Source organism: Hippoglossus stenolepis, chromosome 20, assembly GCF_022539355.2.
Source record: "Hippoglossus stenolepis isolate QCI-W04-F060 chromosome 20, HSTE1.2, whole genome shotgun sequence".
Classification (NCBI taxonomy): domain Eukaryota; kingdom Metazoa; phylum Chordata; class Actinopteri; order Pleuronectiformes; family Pleuronectidae; genus Hippoglossus; species Hippoglossus stenolepis.
The window spans coordinates 10,415,437-10,441,227 of NC_061502.1; the positions used below are offsets into that span (position 1 = coordinate 10,415,437).

The 25,791-nt window shown below is 41.4% G+C and overlaps 1 long non-coding RNA gene across 2 annotated transcripts in view; it reads left to right on the plus strand.

The window, feature by feature from the left end:
- The window catches only part of LOC118099884, a 39,320-nt gene extending 14,185 nt beyond the window's left edge, over window positions 1-25,135 (plus strand). Inside the window, exons 4-9 of one of the 2 annotated variants that reach the window (XR_007032299.1) lie at window positions 1,574-1,684; window positions 4,845-5,013; window positions 11,046-11,163; window positions 13,122-13,174; window positions 15,146-15,271; window positions 22,188-25,135. This is a non-coding gene — a long non-coding RNA (uncharacterized LOC118099884). The remainder of the gene's footprint in view (window positions 1-1,573; window positions 1,685-4,844; window positions 5,014-11,045; window positions 11,164-13,121; window positions 13,175-15,145; window positions 15,272-22,187) is intronic. The other variant, XR_007032300.1, reaches the window with a different exon arrangement.
- The last annotated feature ends 656 nt before the right edge of the window (window positions 25,136-25,791 follow it).

Here is a 25,791-nt window from a genome sequence, read left to right on the forward strand (position 1 = left end):
TGTTGTGCTTTGTGTGTGTCCATGTACTAAAAGTCACACACAGAGGGAGATATACAATATATATGAGATTGATTTTTATTTTTTCACTCCACGAGCACGAAGTCGGCCCCCGAATACAGAGCCACGCACAAGGTGTCACGGGACTGTCAGCAGCGGGTTTGGCTGCAGTTTCTTTGGCCATGTGGTCCCGCCACCTATAATCTATGAGCAGAAATGAGTTTCCTTTGTAGACGCCACCCTTTGCTGGACACACACACATATATACCCACAGTACTAGCTCTCCCTCACATTCTTTCTGTGTCTCTCTCTCTGTCTCTTTTACACACACACACCTAATCATATATGCGGCTGGTGTAATAATAAGGCAGGGTGCAGACAGTACTGGAATAACTACTGAGACAGGGTGATATTTCACAACCCCAATAATTGGATATGACTCGATTCCCTAATTACTAACTAAATCATATACGCCGCAGCGCCATACCATGCGAATAAAACAGACTGGCACATACACGCTCAGCTGTCCACAAATTCATTCAACATCAGTGTGTGTGTCTGCATCACACCGAGCGCTTCTCCCGTGAACACAAATGTACCAGTACACTTCACAATCTTCTCTGTCTGTTGTGCATGATGACGTAACGTGTGTTGTACCCATACATGCACTCACTGACCATACTTTTGAGTACGAGAGTGAGAGCCTCCGTTAGACTGTATACATGCAATATGAAGGTTGTGTCTTTTATGAAGAAAAGGCTCCACACAGCAGAAGAGAGGCTTGTGTACGTCTGTTTTGTCTGAGTCCTATAGATCTTAAGTGCGTGAGTATGCATGTACCTCTTTTTCTGAGTGTTAGAGCTCCAGCACACCGAAACATGTCAATATTTTAAAGGCCTGCCTCACCTACAACTCAGTATGTTGGCGGTTTTTCCGACTATTTAAAGAGGGACGATATAACAGCTCCCTAAATGTGTAGCCAAAGCGTCCTGATTGCCCTCTGGTGGCTTGCTGTACTATAGGTTATAAATCCTGCCTCCTCATGTTAGTGGACGGGACATGGACCAAACAAATATGTCAAAGTAGACCATCTTTTCTCGAAGATGGTTTCTGTGATTTTAGGTATCAAACTGATGTTTGTCCAAGTGCTCGTGTTTCCAGTAAGTTTGGTTTTAATTAGTTATTTGAGGCTATTCAAATGGGGTGAAATGTCATGATTGACAGCCGAGACACACTCATGATACTGTGGTTCCATCCCCTGATCGCTACTGCACAGACTCTGGGCTCCATATGATAATCCAGCAGTCTTGGATATTTTGGCCTCATTTCTGGATAGTGGGAGGAAGTGGAGATACACATCGTCCATCTCTACACAGTCTATGATTCAGTTTTTGACTTTATTACAGTATGTGGTGTTGGAAAATGAGCTGCAGTGTATAAGTAATCCAGGTGGGTTCATTACTGCCCCTTTAAAAACCCTTTTATTGTTGTCTGTATTACTTGCAGCACATTTCTCTTGTTAGTTGTGTGTGTAGTTGCTGTATATCTGTCTTTGCTGTGTTGCTGTGTGTTTCAGGTAGGTCAGAGAGCAGGGTCAGCTAGAGGCAGTGTCGGGCAAGAGTTGTGCATCCCGCTCAACTCTGCACAAGACTGAGTCAGGGGTCTGCTGTTTGATGTGAAATATTGGGTAAGTTTCAGTCTAAAGTGGTGGTAATGGAGCAATGAGCTTGCACACCTTCAGTTCTAACCATTAAAATCTCCCGCGGCGTATTCTTCTCTTTAGAGCCACTGCTCTCTGTGTTCTCACTCTGGCAATTTTGTGACAGTGTGAAAAAGTTGGAGAAAGATCCGCCACAAAGGTTTCTCCCAAGAGGAAAGGGAATATCATTTTTGTGGGAATAAATATATGGCGCCATCAATTAAGAAAGTGCTTGGGTAGTGAGTTTTTCTGGTTGCTGGGAGAGTTGTTGCCCAGCGCGAGAAACAGAACTGTGATCTATCAAGTCAAGAGCCAAACGGAACAGGCAGCAGCAAAAATGCTGCAGCTGCATCTACAATTACTTTGCAATTACCTTGTCTGTTTGTGTGTCATGGTACATAAAGACACTTATATAAATTATTCACAGCAGCACTTGCATAGGTGGAATGGATGGTGTAATGTATTTTTCTCCTATGGATATGGATATATTACATTACAAATTGACAGTGTTTTTATTGCAAAGTGTTTGAGTCGTGTTAGATGTTAATATTTTTATATATTCACGCATTTGCAAAAGACGAGTTCTTATTTCATTAGTTGTTTTAGGGCATGTGTAAAACATGTTTAAAAAATCTGCTTTTGTCAGAAAATGCTGCACAAAAGCAATTATACCCTCCAGCATATCTTTTGTTTATGGCTGTAATTGAAGGTGCTTATGTGCTGCAGATGGCAGCCATCAACATCAGCATCACATCTATAATCACAGTCAAGACTTTCCCACGGGGGGTTATTTCTTCACCTGAGCATAATCTTAATCTCGGTGGGATAGAAGAGTTGTGGAGCTTGGTGTTTTTGCCAGGCTTAGTAGTATAATAAGCTATCATAGAATGTGGTCTTTTATGTTATTCTATACTATGTTAAGCGACTAAATGTTATGTTGTTTTATTCCATGCTATGTTATGCTACATTATGTTATGATGTTATGCCATACTAAGTTATGGTATGCTATGTTATTATAAGTAAAGTAATGCTTTGTTTTGCTCTTTTCTGCTCTGCTATGTTTTGTTATGCTATGCTATATTATGCAATGTTATACTATGCTATGGCACGTCATGCTATGCTGTGCTATGTTTTGTTATGCTATGCTGTGTTGTTTGTATAGTTATGCTATGATGTGCTAAGTTCTGCTCTGCTATGTTTTGCTATGCTGTTTTATTGCATGCTATGTCATGTCATGTCATGCTGTGCTGTGCTATGCTATGCTAGGCTATGATATGCTACACTGGGCTATGCTGTGCTATGTTTAGCTATGCTACCTGTATAGTAAAGTGTGACAATGTATTTTTCAGAGTCCAATTCCATGTCATTACTTTTCTTTGTCAGCCCCCTTTTGTTTGGACTAAAATAAACACTGGTCCAAATCAGCGTAAATAACCAGATACATGGCAAAAATCCTACTGGTAATCAATTAGGCTGTCGGAGCATATTAATTATCCCATAATTGGAAGATGCCGTGTTGGAGCATCATCTGTTTCTATAAACGAGAGGAGAGAGACATCTAGAGATAGTGGACACTGCAATGCTGTAGATGACAGTTTACATTTTTTGTTTGCTCATGTTCATAAACTGATAAAGCATGCCTGCATAATGACAGTATAGCTTTAATATATAATATTATTCAGTAACGTAAAAGCAGTTGACTCTTTCACTGTCTTAAACACACTGGTTTACATCCAGGCAGTCACATATGGCGTCAATTCAACAGGGGAAGAAATTGGAATAGTTTGGTTATGAAATGATTCTTTTGCCAAGAGGAAGGATTGAATTGGCACAAGTGTGTTTCTGTATAACACCAGTTCCAAAAGTCTCCCTCCATGCTCCATCCGAGTACAGCCCATCCTCCCATTGTGATACATAACAGCTTCCTCTGTCTCACTGTGTCTTTATCTTTGTTTGCAACAATGTCCATCTAAAATGGATGAATGTGTTTGATGTTGTTTTTGTTTTCGGCATGCTACGGGTTTGTCAGGGGAAAGAAACTGAATTGAAAGTTGAGTCATCTGCTGAGATTTTCCATTTAGCAATGATTTATTTTGGCTTTGGCATTATTTGATTTTCCAATTTGTCTATTTCTTCTTAGAAACATTCAGCAAAATTCATTAATTCTATTTACCCCCGGCGACAGGCAGAGATTTCCCAACATAGATGTTATATTTAATTCAAATCCTCTTCTTTTGTCTCACACCACTTCAATCCTATGTGTGGATGGTTTTGTGTGTGTGTGTCATGTGTTTTGTTCCAACTCCGTCTGTTTCTCACAGAGAAGCAGGTTTGCCGTCAGGTCTTATCAGCTCTCCTCAGACTGTGAGTCATTCAGTGGGCCCTCGCCTGACACATCAGAAGCCCATCGATGTGGCTGTGAATGTTAACTTGTGCAGATTCGACTCGCCTCCATCTCCAACTTAATGCTGCTACAGTCGCTCTCGTCTGAAAAGACTTGTACCTTTCACAGTGAAAGGCCTGCACGCTGAATTCTATCTCTCTCTACTGAACTGACAGAGGGGAATTATGGTTTAGTTTGATCTGATGTAGTTAAAAAAAATAATAGTGTGAATGTTCAATGTGCTGAGTTGCCAGAAGGTCGTAGCTCACTTAAAATGTACGGTGGCATAAATCAGGTATGATCTGTTCACCAATCGTGGTTTATTATGTGCTGAAAGCGAAACCTTTTATCTTTCCTTTTCTTTGCTCTCCTTTTAAATGAATGTAATAGCCTTATCCATGGGTGGTCAAAAGAATTTATATACTTATCTCAAAACAATTTCACAGTATGAAATAAAGAAACTGAACAGGGAATGTTGCTTAATAACCCCCGTTCCCTGAAATGAAGTAATTCCAAACCGGTCGTATGTAGAGCTGCAGTGACTGGACCTCCTGGGTTCTGTCTGAAATGTAAGAAAACATGAAATATCCTGTAAATGCAATAACACTTATGACTAAAACGCCAGCCTAAGAATAAAGCCTTTAACGACAGTATTTAATTTTGCTCACTTCAAAGAATCAGAAAAAGAGGATAGCCTTTTGAAATGTGAAATTACATTATATTTTTGCCTTTTAAAACTTTGTGTTTTTATATATTTTTTTCCAGAGGGCTTTAAACACAATTTCACCCAAACCCCTTGGCCTTCATGTGCTATGGCTCAACAGAAAAAAGGAGTTTGTGAAGGGGTCAAGGAGCACATCATCATCATCATCATTACCATCTGACGTCAGACACCTTACCAAAGAGTGGCAGCTCCAGCCATCGAATGAAAGAGGTTAGTGGGATATAGTGAGTAAAGTTTATTTGTAAAGCACCTTTCGCAGACACACAATAACAAATTCTTGACACCAATAAAGAAAATAGCAAATCACAACAAAGAGACAGAGAGAAAAACAAGTACAAAATATATAGTACAATATATAAGTAATATATGTTCAATAATTTAGATTTGATCTGAGGTTTGACCAAACTGAATCGATTGGGAAGAAGCATTGATCCTCCAGAGATTATTCTTTCAACACATTTTGCTTATACAGCCGTGGACACACTGACCCAATTTGCATGATCCTGATGCAAGTGTTGTGAAAATTATTCGAGGATGACTAAGGAAAATACCAAACCATGTTTCAGAAACTATCACAAGAGGCGGTGTTCATGGACTCTCCTCCTGAACATGGTAAACATGACCCCTGTTGAAGAAGCATAAAATGTAGTGCAAGGCAATTTTATTCGTGAGGCACCTTTCACACACACGGAGGTAGAGTCAAGGTAATGTACAAACAAAATGTCAAGCACAATAAAAGACTGAAAAGAGAAGTAAAAATAGATGAAAAGATTAAAACAGGTAAGAGAAATAAAAAGGTTAGATTTATGACATTTTAAAAATAGGTTAAAAGAGAAATAAAAAGAAAACAGTTGTAGAAATATGTACGATAACAAAATAAAAAATGGAATAAAATACGAGGTTTGACCTTGTAAAATAAAGCTTGATTAAAGGCACTTCTTCAACCTTTTGCAATGGATGGAGCATTACTGAGATCATCAGGCAGTTGGTTCCAGTGCTGTGACTAAAGGTTGCTCCTCATGTTTAGATTCTACCCTGGGTACCACGAGCAGACCACTCCCCAGTGATCTCAGGGGTCTTGCTGGGTTTTATTGGACTGAAGTGTGTGTTGTGTATTTGGGAGCAGCTCCATGAGGAGATTTAAACATGAGCAGTAAAACTTAAAAATCACTCCTGTGGCTTTTCCTGATTTTATTTCATTTTTTATTTTACCTGCTGACTTCGCTGGTCTGTCCAAACAATTTTCTCTTTTTTAATTTTTTTTACCTTTAATCTCTCACTCTTTTACTCGTTCTTCATTAATTCCCCCTCTTCCCCTTTATCTCTCTCTGGTTGGTTTAGTCCATTGGTATGCAGGGTGATGTTGGCTGCTGTTTGCAAGGGAAGGATAAAGCGGTAATCAGTGCCAATGAAGCAGCTCTTGTCCCAGAGCTCAAATGTGCCAACATCAGCAACACCACCAGACCGTTTGTGTGTGTGTGCGCGTGTGTGTGCCTCTCAGTATGAGATTGAGGGTGCGGTATCAAAGAGGTCAGACAGAGGTCATTTCCGTGGACACAAATGTTATGTTATTCCTTGTGCACAATGCCAGCTGTGCAATATGATCGCAGCCATAAAAACGTAGCGGTTAGCTTCCCTTTTTTAAGAGTCCTCTCTGAGTTTTGACCACACTGAATCAATCGGGAGAAGGAATCGATCCAGAGATTGTTATACTCACCGCACACACACATTTTGCTTGTACAGCCTTGAACGCACCGACTCAAACTGCTGTAGCTGATGCAACTGTTGTGAAATATATTTGGAGGATGGCTGTTAAAAATAAAGCACAATATGCACTTTTTATTTTTGTGTTTGCTTAACATTGCATGTAGAGGCATCGACTTAAATAAACAGCACAACACAAATTGTTGTGTAAGCTAAAAACCATGTAATAATGATAGTGAGACATTATTCTCACCGGAGATCTCAAGGACGATGAAGCGTTCTAGTGCCAAAGTGCCGATGAGCACGGCATCAAACCATCAAATGTTTCAGTAAATCAGCCAACTCGGCAGTGAAAGACCTTGTAGCTTTCCCCCGCATGTCCACGTGTTTTCAATCAAACTTCACCCAGATAAATAAAGGTTAAAACCATTAACACTTGGAGATCAGTGGCGTTAACTCTGATGATCCTCCTACGCTGTTCAAACAAAAGCCCGTTCACCATCCAGCCCATTAGCACACATTAGCTGTTTGTGTTTCCCCTTTCCCTTATCTCTGTCAGCTAAGTTGTTTGATTGGAGCCGCTGACTGAACATCTGGCCGAGTGAGAAGTGTTGACTGAGATAAACTGGTCCAGACGATGGATGATTCATGGTGAAGCTCATGTTCAATGTATTGTTTCTCCGTGTCTCTTCGAGTTTTCGCGCAGTGTTCGTTATGGCTGAGGGGTCATGTGAAGATCTGCGGCATTAAAAACACAGAAAAATATTACGTCAAAATACAATTGTTAATTATAGTGAAGAATCAAAGTGGACAAAACCTTTCACTTTTGATCTATTGTAATTTGATTCAGATTTTTTAAGAATTTTGTAGAGTCAATTTAAGTAATATTTTCATTGCATGATGATAACACAGAAGTAGAATGGCTCAATTAGCAGACAGGGCCTGATAGCTTTTATATCATCAGTCAGTTTACATTTGTCTCACCCTCTGTTAGAAATATAAAAGTTGCACAGCACAGTCGGATGTAACAAATGTAAGATACAATATGTAACTCTGCCAGGAAGGGTCTCTCTATCAAAACAATAACAGAAGACTTAGTTTGAAAAAGCAGCGTGGGATCATGGGAGTTATGCACATCACCAGCAAGTTTTATTCACGTTGTCCCTGGAAGTTATAGCAGAGACGGACAAAGCCACGGGTAAAGCAGATATGACTATCGACTATACCTTGAATAAAAGTTTAAACTAACAATTTAGTAGCACTTAAATGGCACTTACTTATAGCACATTGTAGTTTGGCTTTCTTGAAGAAATTATACTTTCTTGATTCTTGTTGTTCTGGGTTTGTACCCTCATGGTTGAATGCACTTATTGTAAGTCGCTTTGGATAAAAGCGTCAGCTAAATGAAATGAAAGGCAACCAAAATGAATAAAATTTGGGATTTCTATTGTTGGAAACATTTTGTACAATGTAAGTACACAACTCAATGAAATGTATAACATAGATGTTTAAATGATGAACTGTGTCATACTATATCGTTAATAATTAACAGGTGGACGTGTAGTAACTCTTCACATAGTTTGGCTGTAATAAATAAGTACACATGCATCAGTAAGGACATTAGGATTCATAAGAAAAAAACAAATTTATACTTTAAAAAAACTTCAATCATGTATTCAAATGAGTTAAATGGCTGCGAAGGGTCAAAGGTTTGAGTCAGCAAGTCTTTCCCCAAGAAACAGAGGAATTAACATTCATGAATTTAAATTACAAATTGGGCTTTTATTGTCAAAAGATGGATGGTACTGGGTGCTCTCATTTTGTGATGGCCCGCGGCCAGGATGTTAGCGGAGTGGTGTTTTTAACTGGATTCTTGAACGAGCTGCGTTCTCACCTCCATGTGGTTGTGTTGTTATTGGCTTGCTGTGAATTTTACTGTTAGGATGGGCACAGTGGGAGTTCGTCTGTTATCAGGCGCCCCAGTGCAATTCCGGTGTCAAGCGTTTGTGCACTTCACGATTCCCACCTGCTAAGTCCATGCCCAAGGTGCACCGCACACCGCTTATGTTTTACAGAATGAGGCAGCAGTTTATAATGTTGCTATGGATTTGTTGTTTTAAATGCACATGAACAGCCTTTATTAAAAAACAAACAAAATAATAAATTTGTTTCATTTATAGTGTACATATGTGCGTAAATAGTTTTTTATATTTTATGGTATCTTCATGAGGTTGTGATGTGAATAATTGATTTGATCTCATCATAAACTTTACCTCTGTGTTGTTTTCTCTAAATGGTTTACAACAATGCCACTGAGCCACCGCACCAGTGTTGGCAAAAGCATTATCTTCTCCCCAGTTAATTTAATTTAAGGTACTGTGCATTTACGTCTGCACAACGACATGAAGTTCCCCTCGAGAGAGGCTTTTTTTACACTTGCGCTTAAGTGTTCTTCATCAGGAAATGCAGCATGATTATCTTATGCAGCATAAATGCAAAGTATATGTCGAGAAAATGAGATTGGTCATGATGACCGATGGCAGCTGCTGTCTGAACCTGCTTTCAGACATGCACTGAACTCCGGATTTTCTCCTGAATTCATCTAGAGTGGTCGTTTGTGACAAAGCTAACGTCCGAGTGAGTGAGAATTGGTTCCACAGGGAATGTCGGGGTGATGGAAAACTACAGGGAATGTCGGGGTGAGCCCATGTGAGAACACAGAAGGATTATGTCTGGGGAATTCGTTGGGAGCAAGTGGGCATGTTGATGTTTTTCTAACATGCAACACACTCTGAAATACTGAAATAAAAAGAATACAAATATCTCGGGATGAAAAAGAGGTTTGATTTCCACAGGAATTTCTTCTACTTTCTCTTGCATGCTCTAACCAGGCACCACTCCTCACCTGAGCGCCCCAGCTATTTTCCCGCTACCGTGAACTTCTGAAAACGGCTTGACTCCCGAAACCATTTTTGCCCACATTCCAACATCTTAAAAGCTGTGCAGCAGTTGTAAAACTCTGGACTGAAACTACCAAGTCGATTTTTTTGCAGCAACACCGACCCTGTACTATTTTTTTTCTGCTGTGCTGCCATATTTAACCACCTGAGTTGCTTCCGCCAAGCAACAACAGGACTCGCGTTGAGGGTCTGTCTTCAAAAGGTGCGTTTCTTTTTCAGTGTGCCCATGTACCATGTAGTCGAGCATGTTTTCCTCCCTCCGACTGGGACTGCATTGGGTGTGTGTGAGAGTGAGATTTAGCATGTGACTCCCTCCTGTGTGGCCCCGGCCCCCTGTCTAACACGCCAACCTAATCTGCTATCAAACAGCTCTGCAGACCTTTGCCTCGTACAATGGCTGCCTCGCCCTGATTAGTATGTGTGTGAGAACCGAGAAGTGGGAGACAATAAGGCGTGATGTAGGGGGTTCAAATCGGGGGCAAGGTGGAACATTCTTGTTATGGATTGTAGGGCCTAGAGACTGTACATACACGCACACACACACACATATGTTCAAACTATTGCATGCCTGCACACACAAGTACACACAGATAAATTTAGAGTGGAGCTGCATTGGGGCGTTTAGTTCATTTCACTGTTGTAAAGTTGTGGTGGTTAAGATACGATCCCTTCCCTAGAGCCCCCTGGTGGCTCAGTAATACGTCAGGAGCATAGTTGCTATTATCACAGCCATGGAAGCAGTTAATTTAGGAGCTGAACCTGTGATGGCTCGTGCCTCTCGGCCTTCGTCACGTCTCGAACGCACTCTCGGTCTCCTCGCGTTCACAGTCTGCATCCAAGCACCGTTTCACTGGGGATTTGCATTTTCACCGTTCACTCCATATTGAGTTTGGGCATAGTGAAGCTGTAGCATGAGCTTTTATAACATTTATTTTGGTTTCTAGCTCAAAGCTGTCGACTTAAGAACTTGGATCCAAGCTGAGAAATAAAAGGGAGTATTGCTTAGCAAGAGCATTAGAGTAGCATTAGCTTGACTTCGGCTGCTGAATTCATTCTTCGTTTCCAATGGTTCGTTCAGTGGCTGTTTTGCTGCCAACTGACGATTAATGTCCAGTTATTTTCATAAAGGTGTCGAGCACAGACATTGAAACTTTCTCTGTATCACCTCATCATCAGGGCCAGGAAGTGTCAGTGAAGTTCATCTCTTACTACATCTTGGCATTTTGTTGATTTGACTAAAATGAGTATTTATGTATATCGCTACATATATTTAATCACTTTATTGAAATCTGTTTATTTAATCTCATTTACTTTTATCTTGTGTGACTTTTATTGCATCCTCTCTCTTGCTCTGTTTTTACTTTTTCATCTTTTCTTGTGTGTCGTTTGTCATGCTTGTAAAGCACTTTGACTTAACTCCTGTTTCTAACATTCTATATAAAAGTCTGACATGACTATTGCTACTTAGATTATTCGTTATAACTCTCAAAGAACCGAGCCTTTAATACTTGCTCTAAATGTTGAAGTTCCTGGCGTATGTTGGTTTCTGACTTGGCTCTTTCGCTCCTTCTTTTTCAGAAGTTTGGCCAATCCTGTGATACTAAAGGCGATCCCGACTGCTGCCAATTAACCATTTAAAAGAAAAATTGAGGCATGCCCATGTCTCTTATCCTCCAATTGAAATGGAAACTAGAGTGTAAGTAAACAACAACTATGCAAATTGCACGATGCCTCTGTGATTGTGTGCTGTCCAGCAGCACAGTGGACCCTTCCTGTGATGTTGAGACTGGGGCTGTCCCTGCACCGGCTCTCTGCTGCTCTCTGATGCTGCTTACGGGGGTTTTGGATCGCCACTGGTGTCTGTGGGGAGGCTGGTGTTTGGCTCGGAGTCACAAACTCAATCCTCTTTGCTTTGTCTTTGCTTCCTTTCTTCTCCCTCTCAACCGCAGAATCACAAAATAAACAAGCAGCAGCACAAACCACAACTGTCCCCGAAGGGAGCTCTCTCCTCAGTTAACCTCCCGAGACGCTATAATCCCTCACACGCTCATAAACCCTCACAACAGCACAAACTCCCATGTTTATATACCAATAATCTGCCATTCAGCAATATGAAATATCACTCCTTAAACAGCCGGGTCTTCTCTGTTATAAGTTTCTTTGTATAGGCGATAATCACATTATATAACCATGATTATTTTTGTATGGTCGATTATCTGTTTCTCTATTATTTTATTGTTCACTTTGTCTTATCTCGAGTTTATATTATCCTTAGAGAGAAGATAAGCACACAAATGGGCGGGAAAATTAAGTCTGTCACATAAAGGTTGGTTTGATTAAATGATTGAATAAAAATACAAAATATAAACTTGGGCTTTGAGATGACGTTTAGCATGCAATGCATTTTCGGGTACAAGCAGCAATTAATGCGGCGTCTCATTTGTGTTTCTCTGTTTTTGTTAATTAGAAAGTCAAAGAAGGAACTGGACAGGGAGTCGCATAAAACAGGACTCACTCTGCACAGCCACAGAAGGAATGAGAAAAGTGTTTTGTAATTGTTTTTGTTCAAATGTCACGGCCTGAATTGAACGTCTGCTCTTCACGATTAACATATTCTACAACGTATTGTGATGGAGATTCCATCCTGTGTCTTACAGAGATATATTGAAGGAACCACATTGTCGGATAAGATTGTAGGAGGAGAAGAATGAGGACATTTGAAACAAAAACTGTACTAAAGTTTCAGGAGGAGGTCTGGTGCATATCCCAGCTCCTTAAAGCAACTCTATGCAACCTTTTCACCTTAAAGCAGCTTTAAAATTAGTTTGAAGCTTCACCAACTTGGAATAGTATGGTGCCAATGTCATTCCCACTCCTCATCCTGAACGTCTGTTCTTGCTCAATGTAACTTTGGGGTCGGAGAGTTGCAGCTTATATGACCAGACTCCGGTCCAGCAAGTTCAACAATAATGTCGAACTGAGTTGTTACATTGGCAACTCCTCTGGTTCAGGAATGGGATACGTGAGGCTTGTTTTTTCTCTACACGCAAACAAGCATATGTGGCTGCAGGGGGCGCTGTCAATCACATTGTTTTTTTAACGTCTGGTACAAAATAGTTACAATAAAATGATAATCGCTAATTAGCCCCATCTAGAATTGCAGTAGCTCTTCGAGGAAGTTATTAGAATGTTGCCAGAGATTTTACAAACAAATATCTATTGTAAATTAACTAGAGCGATGCTTGCGAGTCAGTTCAGACAGCCAACTTGATCTGCGCTGCTTTAACAGCCCACAATCCTCTGTAATACACACCCTCTCAATTTTGCGCTCTATTTAAGCTGTAAAGATTTCCCATCTTTCCCTTTGCTTGTCAACGCCTCTGCTGCTGTTCTGCGTCAGTATCGCTGCCTGTCGACTGAGCCCCTCCGCCACCACAGCATCCAGGGGGGGTTAAAGATTTTTGCTCATCACTCCCCATTACTGTAATCTTATACGGGGAAGTGATGAGGTTGGAGCCTAACTAAACTCTATTTATATCCTACTTTTCCAGTCCTATCGACCACTCAACGTGCTTTACAGTAGAAGTCACATTCATCCATACACATACACTCACTCATACTATGCTTCTATCCGCCTTTTTTGTCTTGCCCAAGGACACTTCGGGATTCAGACTAGTGGAGCCGGATATCGAACCACCGACCTTCTGGTAAGTGGAGATTTTTCACTCCACGATGTTTCTCTTCAGAACAGCTAAAGACAGTTTTGTATTAAGATTAATGACAAGCCATTGTCATGAACGTCACAAAAAGGAACCTTCTCGAAAATGAGTTGGGTTTTTTTTCGGTCAGAAAGTCCCTTCGCTTAGCTTACAGGTAAATGTGAATGAAATCATTCACTTTTTTTTTATTTGAGTAAAAGTTGTTGTGTAGTACATCCACTGACCTTTGACTCAGGACATTCCAGTTATTATTCAGAGTGACAGTGTCCTGTGCTAAACCTCAGAGCGAGCGGAGGAGGTTGTGAGATGTAGGGCAGAGAACTCTCCTCCCACAGAGCCGCCAGGTAAAAATGGCTGCTCTGTCAGTTGGAGGTCAGACACGGCCTGAATGAATGGATGTTTAATTCCAGACACAGTTAGTGGGGTAAGAGTGCAGCTAGCCGCTCTCCCCAGGGCTTCATGTTGCCTGTTTAAAATTGCCGAAAGCTAAATGCACACACACACATGAACACATGTACATGCTCTGGTGCACTAACAAGCACACACAGCGGCATTGCTCCGAGCCTCCTCTGATTTCCCAAGTCGTCCTCCCCTGGTCTAACAGGTATCGGCGCGTGTGAGCATGTGCGACCCTAATGTCGTCCTGCAGATGAAGTCTCGAGTGTTTCCTCTTTGAGACCTCTTGTCCCCGTCCAATCCCGGCCTCTGATCTTGAAAAACAAATGTTTTCCTCTCCTCCTTCACCCGACCCTCTCTTGTTCTCCTCCTCGTCCCACTTTTGCATACACTTCACCTTTTCTCTTGACTTACTCCCTTTCTATCCTTTCCCTCTTTGTAGCTCGCTTTTTTTTTTTTCATTCGGCACATTACTTCAAGCCTCTCATTCTATTTCCTCTCCTCTATTTCTCTCTCCGTCCGCCTGCTTCTCGCCCGCGAACGCCTTCTCTCCCCTTGCTGACAATTTGAGTCAATAATCTCAGGATATACCATGTGCCTTGAATCTAAAATGGCCTTCAATTTTCTGCAGCTTGAGGTGCTTCAGTCCGCCTCTCGCAGTATTTCCCCTCCTCCTCCAGCTTCCTACGTCCATTTCCTATTCCCCCTCTTTCATTTCTTCTCTCTCTGAATATGCTTTAAAAAAAATAAATAACTCCGGCAATGTCATACAGTATCCTTCAATTTCTCAATACTTTTCTGTTTCCTTCATTCTACCCCATCAATCCCTACCCCCCGTCCTCTCGCTGTGTTAAGGAGCCTTTGTTAAATGTGTGAAAGGAGCAGAAGGAGAACTTGGCAGAATAAGAATTCAATCAGTGAATGCCACCAAAAAAAAAAGAAAAATAAGCACAAAAGGTGAATGTCGGCTCAGCCAGACAATAAATCCACGAGTGTTCTGAATGACAGTGGCATCTTTTTCAAAATACCTCCATAGTTTGCGGTGATTGTGTTATTCAAATTCACTGTGAAAACATGAGCCGGCCTGTTACACAAACAGCATTTTAAATTACTCTTTGTGTGCAAGTTAACTCCGTCTGTTCAGCTCCAGATTAACCAGGTATCAGTGGGTAAAATCTTAAAGCTGTATACGAATGATTAACATAATTGTTACAGCTTTCCTCACTTATGAAATCCACACCTTGTCAATATAAGCTGGGATGTTTCAAAGAAAGAAACGATTTGAAGGAGAAACAATACCTTACTGTATATTCTTATGCTATTCGTATTGAACTGCTCTAAGTATATATAGTGCTTTTAATTGGGTTTCTTGTTGCCTGACTAAGCGGCAAAGACAACATGGGGTTATTTTTCTGTTTGGTTTAAACACATTAAGCATTAATGTAAGAACGACCAGCAACTCGTCGCAGCTACAAGGCCACAACTTCCAACCACAACATATCAAAACAGATTTTTTTTTCCCCCCCTCTCCTCTCTGGTCTTATGCAAACGTTCTGTGTGCAGGTGATCCTGAGGCAAAGACCAAAGAAAAGGGCTTTGGCAGATCTGTAGGTGTTTGGCTGAAGTAACTCTACCACAATGTAAGGGCGTTCTGGCGAGGAGGTGCGGAGCGGCCCTTAAATACTCTAGGTGAGTGAATGAATGATCATTGAGTGAGGAGGTGCTTGGAGGAGCAGGAACCAGAGGTCAAGGCCAGTCAGCATCACACACTAGCTTAAGTGAAGGCTGAACCATAATGAGAACATCTGGTCCACGGAGAATTTCCATGATCTGCGTCGCCAGCTCGTCCCTCCCTTAATGCTATTGCCTAGCAACAGCTCTGTAGTTATTCAAGGTTCAATGCCCGTTAGTTTTTTTCATAAACATGTGTACTGTTAGCTGTTTGGTCTGATTCTTCCATTTAAAAGTGTAAACCTCGCATCGGATGTCTTGTCCTTTGATGGTGCTATTATCTCTCTGAACAATGGTTCATGACCAAAGTGCAATGAATCCTGGGATAGGTTGGCTCGAGAGGGGTCCTTGGACGGGCGCGTTAGTTGGCCGCATTTGGAGGAGCCATCGAAATGGGACAGCCTAGTCATGCCACTGTGACGCAATCAGTCTTCAAATGCATTCTCAGAAGGATGTGGCTCCTGAATTGAGACACAGTTGGCGGAAGAACAAAACGGGTGGGAAAAAAACACATAAACGTCCAGGAAATGAAGCAGAAGGTGCCCAAATACCATAATCCTTACAAAAGCAGTCAACTGTTCTCTTGTTTACTTTTGATTGTTCCTTCAAGTTGCCTTTTCTTTCTTTTTGTTTTTGTGTAGCCAGGATGTTGAAAATGAAATTTCATGAAATAACAAATGCGTTCTCTGATTTGTCTTCAAACAGAATGTGCAGTGTTTTTTGTCGGACGCCTCTTCAGCGTTGGCCTTTTTCTTTAATGTTGTTGTTCTGTATCTCTGAGGACCCGGGTGAATGATTAACAAACATAATCACGGGGGCCTCGTGAAAAATTCAGACTTGTGTTGTTTTTTTCCCTCTGTAGCTGCAACAGCATTCTCTCATACTGTGGTCTATGCCTGTAGGCTCCACTTCACACACAAGCTGTCATGTGCAATGAATGCTTGTGATGAATGCACAGTTTTCTATTCACCTTTCAGCGCGGCTGGTTTGCAGAAACTCTTTATGCACGTCCAAGATGGAGCCTCGACAGGGTTCCTCGGCACATACCTCATGAATATGTTTACAGTGGAGCGTATATGTGTAAGGGATTGTGCGAGCCAGGTTGCATCCGGCGCCTTTAATATCTCGCTTTGTGGCTGTTTGTTTAGTTTTTTGCTTTACCTGTGCGAGATTAGACGCGTCTGTTCCAAGCTCTGTGCAGGGACTCGTTTTGCTTCCCGATGTCTCCCTCCCCCCTTCTCCTTCACCTCTTTCCACATCGCCCTCCATCCCTCCTTCCCCTCTCTTTCAGCGTTTCCTATTTTCCTCGCGCTGTGATATTTCCTCGCCGTGTTTTGCCTGTCATGCGTTTTGCTGTTGTGCCGTCAGTTCAGCCAGTCTGTGGCCTATGCTACTGTATGCATATGCAATTTCATTACTGATGCTCCCCGCTGACAGCAAGTTCAGCTCGGTATGGCCCTCTGCTTCTATCTAATATCCCAGGAGATTGTGTGTGTGTGTGTGTGTGTGTGTGTGTGTGTGTGTGTGTGTGTGTGTGTGTGTGTGTGTGTGTGTGTGTGTGTGTGTGTGTGTGTGTGTGTGTGTGTGTGTGTGTGTGTGTGTGTGTCTGAGCAGATGGCTTCTCGAGCATATTTCTGTGTTTGTAGGTGGACAGTTAATTGTTATTGTCGTATTTATGGAATGCAATAATTATATATTGAACACATCAAAAACATGTCAGACCCTTAGAACGATTTTTCTATATATACAGTCAAGAGTCTCCTGAGTGGATCTGAATAATCAATGCAAACAAATACAAACCTTTGTATGTACAATCTTAAGGCCTGAAAGCCACCAAATATTGTCTGATCATATAAAATAAGAGTGTATATATACATTTTTTGAGATCATATGTGCTCAGGGCACCATGGCTCCTGAGCTGTGTTCATCCATTTGAGCAGAAAGTGACAGACAGGCCGCGAGAGGCTGAAGTGGAACAGACACACGGACAGAATGGCTTTCAGTGAGGGACAGTCCTAATCTCTCTGTACGCAGACAGGTCGCCGTTGGAGAGACAGCCGAGGCAAAAGGCGAAATTAAACTTGAAACTTACACTTGTTTGGCGCCGGGCGACCATTTGCATTTAAATGTGTGTGACCTTCCCAGCAGCGAGGCCCTGGTTCCCGAGATGAGGTTGTCAGTAATTACGCCCAATTACAAGTATCTGTTTCGTCTTTTCTTTTAATTCGCCGGTCGCTCATGCATGAGATAGAAGACTTGTGTCGAGAGTCTGTCATTTAAAACGAGCAAATTAAAGACGGGCCTGTAGATCGGAACATCTCCCCTCATTTTCCCTACATGCAACACAATCGCAGCAGTATTGGTTTCATACAGCCCCCGTTGTTTCGTCCTAGGAAGACCTTGAGTCGGTGATTGGTTTTCCTGGTTTGTAATTCTACAGGCTAGGCCCAGAGTTGAATAATTCAATTCAGACTCGTATATCCTCTCCTTTTTTTTGCCCTGCCTTCTCACAGGTCCCCTGTACACCCCAAACCTCCACTTGATCTCATCTATCCATGAAAGGGCCAATCTCTTCGTCTCAAGTGTTCAAACGGTTCATTTAGTTCCGAGCAAAGACGCAACATGCAAATGCCGACCTGTCATGCAGGATGTATACTCACAATATTTCCAAAATCGGAGGATGCTTCTTTTTTTAAAACAGCAGACTGATGTTTGCAGGTAAAGTTAATGCATGATGTACGTGGAACAGTGTTGGACTTTTATTCTTGTAAATGTTGGCATCTTCTTCTCCACTGGGTGAACACATTTACTTTTAAATTTGCTCATTTGGCAAATGCTTTTCTGTCCAAAGCAACTTACCACTGAGGGACAGTGCTAAAGCTCATGATATCTTCACATGAGCACAGAGCAGCCGTTAACACACTGCCCACTTGTGCGTGTTGGTGATGAAAACAAATGGACCCTACCCAGCACATTACAGACGGGTACTGATGCTGTGGGGTTGATAGAGGACACAGGTAAACACACAGGATGGACATTGACTGTTTGAAACGGGCGACGTCTAAAAATCTATAGACTTATAATAATAATAATACATTATAATGTATGCAGGATGTCATTATTCTATCATATGATCGTGAATTATGATTTACATCATGTCTCCATAGGATTCAGATACCTGGAAACACAAAGTTTAAATTTTCTGCCTTCTTTGTGACTTCTTCACTTATCCCGTCATCGCATATGATGGGGAATCATTTTTGAACAATATAAGTTTTAGATTGTCGCTCTTTTATTTAAGGAGATATATGTTAGAACATGTGTTTCCAGACCATAGTCCTGTTGACCTTGGACCAATCAGCTACAACAGATAATCCTCATTCTAATAAAATGTCATTCTAATATACTAAAGTTAAATGGTAAACTTGGACAGTATAACTGCTATGGCAGTAGTATTGTATGCATGTTATTTTGCTGGAGTTAGCATCAGCTTTTAGCTCCAGTCTGCACCGCAGCCTCACGGAGCAAAGATCGTGCGACTTTGAACTGGCTGTAATCTTCACTTTGTTTTGAACCACGTGTGTTTGGGCTTGTAAGAGTGTTGTATCAGCAACACCACAGTTTCAGTACCAAACAATCCGAGGGTCCGAATGTCCCACAGCAACATGTTGGCTGCTGTCCTTCTCTTCTACATCACCCTCTTCATTAAGTCCAGCCTTCCCTCTTGCTGCCTCAGCTGTCACAGCAGCCTGGAAATAATTGAAATAAATGAATTATCTAATCTAACTGGTCGGAGTGTTCGGCTTCCCCACTCATGTGTTTTCTTAAGTTGCCAGCTCCTCCTTATTGCTTCCGAATTATGAGTTACACTTGCAACTCTTTTAGACTTAAAGAATTAAAATGAATGTTTTCCACTGTCGCATGCAGTCAGTTGGGACTGGCAGCTGTAGACTGCTGTCTTCTCTCTGCAGGGAAAAGCCAATAACAATGTTCCTTTATCCCGCCCATGATCATATTTTGATTACTCAGACTCGGAGAGAGAGAGATATCTGATTTCTTTATAAATGAACAACTGCGGTTGGGTTATCAGATGACAAATTGAAATGAGTTCTCAATCGGATTAATTTATTAATATATGAATTATATAATCAAACACATGGAAATTATATGTCAGCGATAAACTGTAAGTAGCTTGTCGTGCTTGATCCAACTTAAGGATTAACCATAGACCTTTGGATGGGTGCATCATCTGTACGCTTTGAACTACCTGATATTAGCGAGTGCATCAATAAGGTTCAAAAGGTGTATCTGCAAAAACGTCAGAATCATATAATCACAAAGTTAAATCAAGTACATAAACCTTTTTATTTTCCATCAACACTGAGGGATGGTGGACATCATTACGAGCCACAAACCTTGGCAACAACAACAAGCCCAGTGGTGTTCATCAATTGTTCTTGTCCCCTGGAAACACTTTCGTTGTGTTATAGGGTTTGGTGGTGCTGGGATTTTTTTTGTCATGTTGTCAAAATTTATTTTGTGTTGCGAGTATTTGCAACACATTTTGTATTTGCAGCATGTGTCAAATTGATGTTTTCTTGAGTTGCATGTGTTTTCTTGAGTTGCAGTGCGTTACAGCCCAAGTTTAAAAGTTTCACAGCGTTCTCCATAGAACACGTGGAAAAAAATTGTCTACGTTTTTAATTCTGAAAAAGATCATTTCTCAACGTGTAATTAACCCCAATCAGACGGTGTTCAATTCATTTTGACCTGTTGACCCAGTGCTGTTTCATATGATTTGTCAGATCTCAGGTAGTCCAAGTATTTCAGTGTCGCACTACCGTACCCATTCATTAGATACTGTTCCCCCGCTGGCCCCGTGTCAGCCTGGTTAATTTTGGTCGTGAATTAATATCATTTTTCATTACTCATACATCATTTAATGATACAGGCAGTTTTGGCCTTGTATTCAAAGTGGTTTTCAATTGCCTTGCCACAGCTAATGTCTCAGCTCATTTCATCATCCAGCTCTCTCGATGCTTTGTTGTCATTACCACTCCATCAGCTAATGACACTTCTGACCGGGCTGTTGTACTCGGTTCCCATTCGAAACCTGTTGAAGAAATTTCACACTGTGACGACTCGAGCTTTCACGGACAATGTGTCTATCACCTTAAACTTTCCAAATATTTATTACATCCCGAGTTTGTCTTGTTTCATAAATGCGGGCCCTCGATGCTTCTCACACCCCACACACCCATTTTATTTGGGTTGGAGGGGTTTCAATCAAAACCCAATTATGGTCACACTCACACACACACACACACACAACAGAATGAGATTCCTCTGGCCTACAGTTATTGGATTCTATGCCCTCAACTGCACAGAGTATCATCAGCTGTATAAATGTTTTTCATTATATCAAATAATTGACTGTTGAGCTGCCTGTACATCGCCCTTCACCTGAGGATCGTCACTTCATTTTGTGGCGGTTTTTTTTTCTTCCTGTGGGCGTTTTTGTGTACATGCACGTGTTGGCAAATGTGTGTGTGCGTGTGCTCACAAACACAAAAGCGGCAGAGATAGACGATCTTCCCATTTCTTCATGTACACAGAATCTTGGTTAATTCATGAAGGCTTTCTGAAAACACAGGGATCCACGGCTGATATCGCTTAGATTTTGCACACACATTCACACACACACACACAGTCACACATACACAGGTCCTTTTAGATAACAACTATGAGAAGAGCTTTCATTCTCGTCGGACACAAACAGGAATTCCTGCTTCTCACACCAGCGTTGAATGTGCAGAACACGCTGTGCTTTGCGCGGCAGTGGACGCTGCAGCTTGTACAAGTAATAATGAGCGAGTGCAGCAAAAGGCCCATTCATGAGTTACTCACACACCAAGGAACACAAACAGCAGAGCACAGAGGTACGGAGAATGAGTTGGTGCTGTTTGTGCCAGTGACACACACGCTTCATCATTTGAGAAATTTTTTTTTTCTTTTCGTGTAACAGCTGAAGTGCACTTGCGTTTGTCCTTCCTCGCGTTCGACAGAAATAGCTGATGGCTCAGAAGTGGACCGGGAGGCGAGAGAAGCAAAAGGACAGTGGGAGCAAAACAGACGGATGATAGAAAACAGGACATTGAAATAACCATGAATGGTATTACAGTTTAGCAGTGTCGGCACAACGGCGAGGCAGAACAGACATGTTTTTTGATATATTTCCCCTGCTGGACAAAGAAAATCCTCCCTGTGATAAAAAAAAAAGATAAAACAGAAGCAAGAGATCAATAATCTGCGCATGTGATGGGCGGCGTGGAAAAGAAACCTGGGGAGGCCCCGTGAAAACATCTCCTCTGAAAAAACAAACAAGACGAGAGCGAAATTCAAGATGACAAGCAAAGACAAAACCGCACTGGATAAGAGAATCTAATTGACAGCATGAAACAACATGGTGGAAAATAACAAGATCTACGGAATGGGCGTCCTGGAAATAAACAATTTAAAGTGGCCACAATACAGCAGAGAACAGTGTCACTCCTGATTGAGGAATAGATGGTGCATATGCAGGAGAGAATGTTTTCAATGTACATCATGTTAAATAACAAACCCTTTCTTGTCAAACTGAATTAATGTCAAAACATCCTGGAGAAATATGGGTTAGAAAAAAATGGCTTCAAATGTGCTGCATATTCATTTTGTTCAACTTAAAGGTAATAAATGAACACAATCACCTACTTAAATTTAAAAGAAAACTCATTTGTGTGTTACGAAAATTGAAGTTGTTTAATTTTCTTACATTACATTTTTCTGTCAACACGTCATAAAACAAGGAACTGCATTTTGCTTCTGTCTCATTCAGGGCCCGCATCCTTCAGAGGCTGCATTTGAAGGACGGTGGGATCGCAGCGGCGCGGCTAGCCTGTCCAATTTCGACCGGCTCCTCCAGATGTGGCCGACAACTGTGTCCTTCCATCCTCGAGAAAAATCAAAGCTCCAATGTGTGGATGCAGCTCGGGGCCAACCTATCCCAGGATTCATTGCACTTCAGTGACTTATCAAAGAGGTAATGGTGCCAGCAAGCGACGAGATGTCCGATGCGTGTTCACTCACCCGAACAGCGGTACACATGTTAACACGCGCATGCGAGGCGACAGCAATAATGGTGGGATAAGCTGATCAAGGAAATCCTCTATAGACCAGACAGTCTCATTTTGGTTGAGCCGTCCCGGTCTACGCGGCCCACACAGACCACCTCCTTCGTGGGTCGCGTAGAACAAGTCCTCTGAAGAAGGCGACTCCTGAAACAGTGTTTATCTCAATTACATACATTTGGAAGTGTTGAAATCTGTATTTATTACGATTTGCTGAGAAAACACACTGAATTTGAAATTGAAAAGAGCAGTTTATTTCAGGCAAACACTGATAGGCGAGGTTGTTTAGTCCACTTGAGTTATGTTTGAAAAACTGATGAAAACACGGTCATCTTGCGAAAACGCCCACATGAGCAAGGTAAGAAACAAACCACAGAAGATTCAGGGATGAAATTCCCTTTTTCTGTCAGATGTGCTTCTCTCATTGGTTTGACTGGAGATGTGTTTATTTCCAATGACACCGACAAACCTCTTCTACTATTACCTTGAAATTATTGCAGGGGCGATGTTGAGTCTGAAGGAGAAGCACTTGTGCACAGCAACAGCTATAAACATCTTTTGATTCGTCCCTTCCCCCTGAAGACAATGTCCTTCTGTGACAAATATTTTTATACATTTATTTTTGTCCGTTCACATGAAGCACATGCATTTGAATGCTGCTTCCAGGAGACGCCTCGACTCATGTCAGGGTGGAAGAAAACCTCTAAACCCAGACTTTTTATTTATATATATAGGATCCTTTGAATACAGATGCAATATTGCAATTTGTGAATTTTAACATTTACTTGTAAGAATATGATCTAATTTCATCTGTGTAAAAAGCCTTTAGCACAGGGGGGAATATCAGGCGTCTGCCCTATGATTCAGTGGAAGCCGCATTTGCAATCAGTGTCAAAGCAGCATCCAAAATGCTATAGGGGATAACCTCAAACTAATTCATTTCATGCAAATTTTAGAATCTGAATAATGTCGCATGAAAGCAAGAATAATTCCGTGCCTTTTTGGAACGCATGAACAGATCCATGCACGCCCCGTTTCCTCCCATAACCCCACGCATGTCCTCATGTGTGCAGCTGGCTTCCCTCTGTTTTTATTTACTGATACATCACGTCATGTTGAGGAGCGATAAAATACATAAGTATTTACAGTTCTCACTTCTGTAATGAATTTGTTCCGTGACAATGTAACGCTCATTCGGCTTCAGTCCAGATTTAGGTCATCTGAGTTCAACATTAGTTCTCAGTCACCATATCTGACCCTGTGGCAGCACATACTATGATTCTTAAAGTTACTGTCAACGGACGAAATCACACAGTTTGAGCCAATTTCAGTGGCAACACAATAACACATCTCCAATTGTAGTTTTGAAACATTGGGATTTGTTTGACAACATAAAAATTATTTATTATTTATTTATACGTTATGTTTACATCTTCGTCTGATTGTTTGTTAGACTATAGTATTTTGTGAGGGTGGGGCATTATGTAAGAACCCATTCATTGAAATCATGGGGAGGATCCAGGAGTTTTTGTTTCAGCTTCTTTTACATTGTGAAGCAGGGTGTTTTTTCACAGATTTCTTGAATGGATTTTGAGAAAAATAAAACATGTTTCGAGGATGCACGCTAAATCCATTCTTTGAAAATTAAACAATATTTCAGTGGCAGTATTTTAAAGGTATTTGAAAATAACAATAACAAACTCTTGTATGAAACATTGGACTTCCCCTTGCCAAATTATTACAACAAAATAACTTTTTTTTAAAAATAACTTGTACTTTAATAACACGCGTGCATCTCTTTACCAGAGCCCAACTTATCTTTTTAAGAGTTTCTCAATTTGAAAGTCTCCCTCCAATCAATTCCTATTTTCATTTCACTTGAAGGCTGGTTTCACATTCATGTTGAAAGTTTCTCGGTGCCCACCTGAGTTTAACATTTGTGTGGATGAAGATCATTTTGCAACTTTACAAACTGAGACTCAATCGTGGTCGAGTATTCAACATTTAAACGGTGTGATGTGGAAACTTGAAGCTTCCAGTGCACTAAAGCTGAAGATGTTTTTTTTTCAGTAGGAAACCTCGAGTCAAGTTATTAAACTTTTGAAATCCCATTTGCATGTGCAGATTCAGGACTTCTCAATGAAGCAGAGGGCTTAGATGTCATTTTAAGAATCTTTTAACCAGAAAATTGAAGTTGGTGCAACCTCATCAGACAAATAGAGGATAGTTTTAAATGTCTGAAAACATTTCTGTTGAGGACCGTGTATTTCTCTTTCTTTGTGCACATTGTATTATGGTCTTATGCAAAATGCTTTGACAGAACGAGCGAGGAGCAACTCGACAGAGGATGTATGGCTCAGTAAAGTGACGGATGAGGCCGACAGACTGAAAGATGTCACGAGAGATTCAGGGGTAAACAGAGCCGCACTGTGTATAACCACATTACTGCTGCCTTTAGTCTCACTGTCTGTCGTTTGAAAAGACGTTTTTACTATGACGAAACATTCAGTTTTATATTGCATTTTTTGATTTAGTATCTGTATATGTTTGCTCTTCTTATGAATTGCTTCTACTCTTTTTTGCATTTGATTTACCCCCGATGGAGCCGTCACAGAGAATGAACCACTGTGCACTGTAGGTATCGATAGACAGAGGACAGGAGGAAAAAAGGCTTTCGCCTGAGGACATGTATATGCAGTGGTGCTCATGCGTCTGCTCAAGTGCTGCATGTGTGTGGGCTCTGGAGCATGCTCGCACATATATCAAAATAATAAATGTAGAACCTGCTCTCACCGAACCTCGCTTCCTATGCATGAATATGTGTTTACACTAACCACTTGATGCAGGGCTTCCTGTATTGATTACTGTGTCTTTGTAGTGTAGTGCCTGCACATGAATACGAGTGCCCATTCAGTTTCTCCCTCCTCTCCATGGTCTTGTATGCACACACACACACGCACATGTCTATACTATTTACATTTTAGAGGCACACGTGCTTTTGCATACTCGTTGAACCTGCTCAGTGGAAAATCCTCACTCCTACAATCTTAAACGAACCGAAGGCCAAGAAGAGACGGATAATGATGCTTGTCGGCGAGGCGATAGAGTGGACGGATGATGAAGGTAACTAAGAAATGCGTGGGGATTGGAGGGTGGTGAAGAGCGGGGAGAAGAGAGGAAAGAGGGGTGGAGGAAGACAGCAGGGGGAGAGGAGTGAGGAAGAGGTTGCAGAGGTGGCTGCTACATCCAGGATGATGAAAATTAAAATTTGTATTAGAGAGACGTAGAGGGCAGAGAGACAGAGGGAGATGA